Here is an 8599-nt window from a genome sequence, read left to right as displayed (position 1 = left end):
AAGGATAACAGGAAGTTAAATACATACTACATAGCACTTGAAATCAACTCATATTTTTACCCGATTTTTTGTCGTTGTTTTAGTTTCCATTTTAATCCAATTAGTATTTGAATTTTTAATTGTCTAATATTCATCACTTTCTAATAGGTCTATTGTATTTTTTAAATTCTGTTTTGTTATATTAAATGATTTTTGTGTACCCTTGCTCTTTATAAATTATTATCTATGTACATCAAAAATCCTAACATGTAACTTTTTAAATTGTAATTGTTGCTTTTACCCATGTATGACTTGTAAACATTTTATTGTAAACATGTTAATTTTAGCCTTTTGGCTATGTAGCACGTATTGTTTTGATATAAAATAACCCATGATTGAATTGAATTGAATAAGATAAGATGAAGAAAATGAAAGATCAAAATGGAAAGAGGACCTTTTGTAGTTTCGGATGAAACTTTCGCCAATAGGAAGACCGTAAAATATTTTAATTAGGATGGACATCTGAACAATTCTTGCATGCGGGCCAAGAGGTAAAAATTGTTGGAATTTTGTGCTAAAAGTTGATTTTTTTGGGGGGCACATTTTCAATAAAGAACAAAGTATACGAGCGCGAAACGCGAGGTGAAATTCTGGCAATTAAGATATAAAAATGGGGCATTCTAAGCACTTTTCATAATTTGTAACATGATGGGCATCTTATTTAACAATATGCAAGCGCAAAGCTTAAAAACGTCCTTTATAAAACAACAATCCATCAAATAAAAACGATTATTGTGAACGCGAAATGTTCTTTTATTTTTTTTTTGGTTTCTACCTAAAATGGGATAATGTAATCAATTTTTGTAAATCGGAAAAATTATGGATATCGTGCTTAATTTTGATATTCCAATCAGAAATCTAAACAGTTCCAGCTCATTTTGAAATAAAGAACAAGCTGTGTATCTCAACACAGATTAATGTTAGCACGAAGAACGAGTTTAACAGTAACACGCAGGGCAATTACGGAGAGGACATTGTTGTTAAATATAAATTATGCGAGCGCGAAGCGCCAGTTAGATTGAACAGGATTCTGAAACAAATAATGAATCTCGAATCGCAAGCAGAATAATGTGTGAATATTGACTTTAAAAACATGATATTTTAAGGTCTATCTTATGCTCTTCAGCAGATTATTATTTCTCTCAATGCTATGTGGTCGCGAAAAGCGAACGATTTTTATTCGTTTGCTGTGTCGTGACCTAGTTTATTGAATTATTCTTTTTACCTCTGGTTTCATTTTCTTTTCTTCCTTTTCTGATATTTTTGTTTTCCTTCCTTACATCCTCTCGTGCTCTTTTGTCTTCCCTCCTTTTTTGCTCTTGGCAAACGGCGGGGTTATGCGGAACCACCAGAACCTCTCTCTTGGCTATTGGCTTGAATTGTAATACCAGAAAATGATGAAAAAGGGAATAATACATGTGTACATATCTTCTTTTTTTTTTTGGGGGGGGGGAGTGGGGTGGGGTTGTTTATTTACATTACAAAACAATTAGAGAAAAAATATGTGTCATCTTTAAAAGGATGCGTTTATTCAAAGGTTACCGGACAAACTTTGGGTCTCATATTTGAAGAAAGACGATTCAATGTCATTAAGACTAATCTATTGTGGGTATGTTTAATCAATCAGGTTGGAATATTATCTTTATATTTAATGTAACAGGTATTCAAGATATAACACAAGCCTTAGAACGGACATTGGCAATGATATCATTCCCAAAATGAAATATATTTTATATACGGTTATCTTATTATTTGATAAAATTTTATATCTATGGCACTGTGTGGACTCTGAGCTTTACTTTTCTTGAGCAGTTGAACCAGTGTAGGTATAGTCATTTAAATGTTGAATATAGTCCAACGGATACGTGTAAGAACGATAATGTTTTATCTAGGATTTATTAATTGAACTGTTTACGGAGGCAAATATGAAATTGACACACACACACACACACACACACACACACACCAATGGTAAAAGGCAGGCACCCATTCTTTGTAAACGCTTGAAGCAACCACGAGTAAGGTGTATAATTACACGCCTATAGGAATTTAGCTGAGGAAAGACCATTACTCCGTTTACTGTGGAATTAAATTATTTCGACGTATCAAGGCAGATTGTTGCTGAGCCCCAAAGTGTTCTTTCACAGTTTGCCTGAATTTACTGCTTTCCAGTATAAGGTTCGTTTTCACTCATTTCTCTCAGTTACTTGCATTCTAAAACCCTTATGTAAGAAATATTCCTAAAATGATGATATTGGATCATTTAATTTGTTTCCGACTAGAAGCCATGTTGTCTTTGCGTCTCGGGCACCTAACAAGGTGGATAGGTGAGATATACAAATACCCTATATTATCACTGTCATTGGTATTATTATTGTAACTATGATTATTATCATATACATTTCTCTTTTGGATATATTTATATACATATCACTTATAGATACAGATTAACACTTACCTTCTTCTCTTAGTTTGTTTAATGCTTTATCATATGTCTTTTTGCACATTATCAGTTGTTCCCCTTTCTTTTCCTTTTTTCCCCACTCCTATGCACCAGTTTATTATGCATTTCTTTGTAACCTTTTTGACCCACCTCTCACTAATTCTCTTGTTATTCATCTCTTCCTCATACCACTGTTTTGTTCCAGATCCTGTTTGATGTTGCCTGCCTCATTATCTTAATCCCCTTGGCTTGAGGTCTTTTACTGGCCTTACTTACACTAACTTCCCTTTGTGTCTGCCTACTCCTTTTCTTTCATCCCCTTCACTAACCTGATTGGTCTTCTCTACTCACTAATGCCCCTTTTGTCTCCTTGTTTCTAGTGTTGCCGTAGCTTGTCTGTGGTCTATATTATGGTTGTTCCATTTTATATGTTTGTCATTTTGCCTCCAACGAAGATTCTGCTAGGATTGAAAGCTTAGGTCCCTTTTGACTTTCTTATTATCATGACCTGTCATATTTCTCATTGATGATAATAAATGTGTTATGAAAACTTGTTACAGAGAATAGTCAGTTTCTGGTGAATTTTTACAAGCCTGTACTCATTGATAGAGGAGCAAAATATTCTTGCATGTAATTATTTTGGTTTCTTTCAGAATCTTTATTTTTTTATAAAATGAAAATATATATACAATATTCATCGTGTACATCAATATACATCAAAATTATACTTAAAAATCATTTGTAATTCAGATGAGTAACAACTAAAAAGCGATTTTCGATACAGTTCAAGCAAGATAAAAGGTCTACATTTGTTGTAATGAAACATATTCTTACACTTTTAAACGAAGTAAACTTTTCAACATTTATTAACTCACTTATGAATACTATTGAAATCGGCATAGCCTCATGCTCCGACAAACTTGTGCATTTAATTATACAATACTTGATACAGATAACTTCTGCACAATTTTAGGGTTACACTTCGTAATTCCGAAGGTTCGTAATTCCGAAGGTTCTTTATTCCGAAGGTTCGTAATTCCGAAACACGCAAATTGCCTATACCTCGATGTTCGTTAATCCGAAAACGTAAAAGGGTTCGTTAATCCGAACATTTGTGGCGTTATTCCGAAGGTTCGTTATTCCGAAGGTTCGATAATCCGAAAACGAAATAAGGTTCGATGTTCCGAAGGTTCGTTAATCCGAAAACGAAATAAGGTTCGTTGTTCCGAAGGTTCGTTAATCCGAAAACAAAATAAGGTTCGTTGTTCCGAAGGTTCGTCAGTCCGATAACGAAATTTAGTTAGTTAATCATTTAGTTTTCGGACTAACGAACCTTCGGAATTACGAACCTCATTTCTTTTTCGGATTAACGAACCTTCGGAAATACGAACCTTCGGAACAACGAACCTTCGGAATAACCGAACCTTCGGAATTTAACGAAGCTTCGAAAATTGCGAATGTATGCGCAATTTTAGATAACCAATAACTTTGCTCTCGGATATAGAATATGCATGAGTCCATTATTAAAGTAAAATGTTTATTTTTATTGGCTTACTCAGAATAGCCGGATAGTTGTAAACAAATAGATCAGATAAAACCCTTCAGGAAATAATGATTCTATGATGTCAAAAGCCAAGTCGTGGTGTTGTTTGGGTTATTCACAAGTGAAGAAGATTAAAATAAATTATAAATATAAATTGTACTTTCCATTATCAATATATTTTAAGTGATATTGTACAAAGTTTATTTTTAGGTGTTTCGTGTGTGTGTATCATACATTTTATTAAATGTTAATTATTACATTAAGTCTTTTAAGTTTCAGCTATGATGTGGTATCAATGTCAAAAGCCAAGTCGTGGTGTTGTTTGGGTTATTCACAAGTGAAGAAGATTAAAATAAATTATAAATATAAATTGTACTTTCCATTATCAATATGTAAAACATATTTCTACAAATGTTATTCTTGTGGATTTGGTACTTTTATATAGAAATATACATCAGGATATGCATGAGGATATATGTTGTACTTCAAGCTTTGTTAATGAACAAATGAATAAATGATGAATAACATGAATAATGTCCGACTGAATAAAAAGGGAGAATATAAGAGAAAGAGAGGTCATACGGGTGATAGCTCGGGAACAAAGCAACTATTAGAGAGATATGCAAATGGGAGACAGGAGGGAGGAAGAGCTTGTCCTTATCACTCGGGTCGCGTTCGCGTGCGAAATCACTCGGGTCGCATGCAAAATCACTCGGGCTGTAGATTTTTGGCGATTTTTTTTTACTTCTTCTTCTTCTTATGTTGGTTTGAGTGGCGATTAGTCATATTTGACTATTGTCGCCATTGACTCTATTAATAAAAAATCTCACTTCTCACATAATGATATTATTACCAATATGATGTATACATATATGAAATATTATTCTTGTGTATCCTTCTAAGTTCTAATATGAAAAAGGATAATTATGGTATGTACAAAAGTTTGTCGTAACTCTTGTCAAAATGGCATATAAACAAATCTTTACCAAAAACAAACCGCTATCTTCAGCTCAGTTCCAACTAGTTGCGCTTGCCCTGCCCTTTCAAAGATGCAATCATACCGGTCAGCACGGTACATTGTGCCGATTTTTCGGACATAAATGCCTAGGTCACCCATGCATAGACGAGGGGGCGCTAGTGTACCTGTGCTTACAGATGGGTTAAACATTAAATTAATTTGTTTCTTTTTTTTTAAACAACAACAACAACAACAAGGCGAAAACACTTGTGGGCTTTGTTAGTTATATGTGCAGAACATATCATTTTGTATATTATATCATACATTATATACATATTTTTTTCTTTTCACATTAGACTTGTACAAGCATATCCTTTCATATTTCTTATAGACAATACAATATAAGAATAGTAGGTCATCACTCCTTACTAAAACGTTTCGTTCTTGAAACGAAACGTAAAAATGCTTTCTGTATCCCTGGGTCATCTTTTTTTAAATACTCCATTATTTGTCCTGGCTGTGATTCATTCAATTCTACAAGGAGCATTGATCTTTCAATTATATATTTTGGACAATGTAAAAGATAATGTCTGACAGTTTCTACCTCAGGACATCTATCACAAAACCCTGTTGGATGGATCCCTAATCTTAGTAGATCTTGGTTGAGACCAGCGACTCCAAAACGGAGACGATGGAGTACAGTTTCCTGTCTCCCTAGATTACATTTATATGTGGATAACACTGATGGTTGCAATTCTTTCAGTGTTGAGTTAGTTTTATTCCATCTTTCTTGCCAAACTATCTTACAACTTTTTGAAATAAGTTGCATAATTTCTGATAATGTTATTTGATTATGAATTTCAATTTTGTTTGATAAAGCTTTTTTTGCGCAGGAGTCTGCTATTTCATTTCCTATTATTCCACAGTGACCAGGGATCCACTCTAGGTATATATCTAAACCTTTATATTTGAGTCTTGTAGTAATAGTCAGAATTTCTGTGATAATAGGATCGTCTTTCCGATTCTGTAAAGATAAAAGTGCACTTAATGAGTCACTGAAAATAACAACACCTGTATATATATCTAAATATTCTATCCATTCCAGTGCAAGAATAATCGCAATTAATTCCGCCCTATAGGAGGAGGTAAAATTAGATAACCTTTTTCCTTGGTAAAAAGAAAAATAAGGTACATAGAAAGCGGCTGAACTAATCCCCTTTTCAGGAGCTTTGGATCCATCAGTGTATATATGGAGTTGGTGTGACCATTTTGTATGTATCAATTCCAAACTCAGTTGTTGCAATTGTATCGGATGGTCCGATTTCTTGATTTGTGAACTTAATTCAGTAGATATAACTGGTGGACAAAATAACCAAGGGGGAAAGGCTGAAGAAATAATATTTTCAATACTAATTTCTTTTCCTATCTTGGATTGAAGCCTATAACCAAACGGTTTACTAACGTTCTTACCTTTAAGATAATCGAACTGCCAGCATGGTTTGATATGTGTTATTAATGGGTGATTACTATGTCTTTCTATATTTTGTCTATACTTGCTTGATAACATTTGCCTTCTTAAATCTAAAGGGGGTTCTCCCATTTCCACCTGCAGTGAAACTAGCGATGTCAATGGTAGCCCACCAGCACATATTCTGAGTGCTTGATATTGCACCGAGTCTAACAACTTTTTTGTAGTTACTGGAGCACTATCATAAGCTTGACAACCATAATCGAAAATTGATCTAATAATTGCCCTGTAAACCATAAGTAAGGACTTAGATGAACTTCCCCATTTAGTTCCTGTCAGACTTCGCAATATATTTAATTTCCTTTTACTTCTTGAAACTACATTCTCTATATGGGGATGCCAAGACAATTTACTATCAAATATCATCCCTAGAAAACGGTGATTATTTTTATAAGTGAGTATACTTCCTTCCAATGCTATTTTTTTTTCTTCTAATGGTGTCTTCAATGGAACAAACACACTTGGAAAATAAAATGAAATTGAAATTCTAGTTTCGTTTTAAGCCGGCCAGTGCCTTAAATAAAATGTTCTGGACTACTGTTTTAACATAACAAACAGGCAAATCAGCCATGTGGCTCAACTAACTTAGAATAGATCTGGACTTCCACTGGGTCTTATACGAGGACTCCGAGTCGGAACTTGCCACATCTGCCACATCGATTTTACATCGTATCATTCCCAAATGCGGTCATGCCTGCATGCAATGGCCCCAAGGCGGGACCCGGCCGCGGTCGGACACGACGTGCATCGGAAGCATGGAGCAAGCTATCGTGAGTCGAACTGAGGTAGATCCAACATTACAGTGCCAGGCAGTCCGCAGCACGGTCCGAAAGTATTTTATTCAGCGATATATGCATAGCCATCCGTGGTTTCATGCATATACGTAATGAGCTGTAAAGACGATCTTTCCGATCGGCATTTCAAAATTTTGCTCTTAGAATTGTCCATTTCTCATTAAATTGGTATAATTTTATAGAAAAAAGGTGTTGCCATATCGTGTTTTAAGTAACTGGAGACCTAAATAATTCCCTACCTAAATTCTCTACATTTCTACTCGGGAAGTCAGATCGTCGATGTACTTAAGAAAGAGTAGGGGCCCTACCTCATTTTCCTATTGCACACCAGCAGTGATGGTCTTGGATGTTGAAGTGAAGCCATCTAGAAAAATATCTTGCTGCCTATTGACTCAGAAAAAAGAAATCCATCCATATATGTTGCTACAAATGCCAGAGAATGACAATTTGGACACAAGACAGAGATGCCAAACAAGATCAAAGGCTTTCTTGATGTCTAGCTCTATGATCCTAACTTCCTGTTGAGAGTCTAAGGCGTCGTTCCACCACTGAGTGATATATGAAATTATGTCAACGTTGGATTTCTTTTCCCCGGAACCCATATTGTCTATCGCTCAGAAGTTGGTGACTTTCAAGATATTTTCGAATTTGGTCGCCAATTATGCTCTCCATTACTTTCGAGATAATCGAAAGCAATTATTATGGGGTTGTAGTTCGATGCATCATATGTGTTCGCTTTCCCTGGGCACAGCTACATAATGGGCAGTTTTCCACTCTGAAGGTATGTTTTTTCTGTTCGAGGACAACTGGTATAGCTTTCAAAGAAGTTCAGGTGCACAGTTCTTAAGTACTGTGGCTGTTAAGTCATTTGGACCAGTTCCTTGGTTGTGTCAAGATTGCACATGTTCTTGAGGACAACCTTAGCCTGTTGGTAGAGATGGATTCATCAGTTTTCAACTTCAGCTTGAGAGAAAATTGACCCTTAACGTCAAGATGTGCATTTGCGGCAAAGGTGCTGTGTAGGAGCTCTGCTTTGTCTTTAGCTTAATTGAAGATCTGGCCATTGCCATTTTTAGTGGAGGGACAGCAGATGCCTTATTGCTATAAGTTACAGATTTGACCAGTTTCCACCATTGCTTACTGCTGGCATGCTTGAGTTCTTGCTCTAGGCGCTGCGAGAACTTAGGCTAAGCTCTGCGTATAGTACGCTGGCATTCAGATTTAGATTCCATGTATATGATCCAAGGATCTCTATTACGGTTTTGTTACGGTTTTGTGAGCCTTCTGTTTTTAT

This window comes from Lytechinus pictus, chromosome 8, assembly GCF_037042905.1.
Source record: "Lytechinus pictus isolate F3 Inbred chromosome 8, Lp3.0, whole genome shotgun sequence".
NCBI lineage: Eukaryota > Metazoa > Echinodermata > Echinoidea > Temnopleuroida > Toxopneustidae > Lytechinus > Lytechinus pictus.
The sequence above is the reverse complement of the archived record's forward strand: the minus strand, read 5'-3'. Positions refer to the sequence as shown.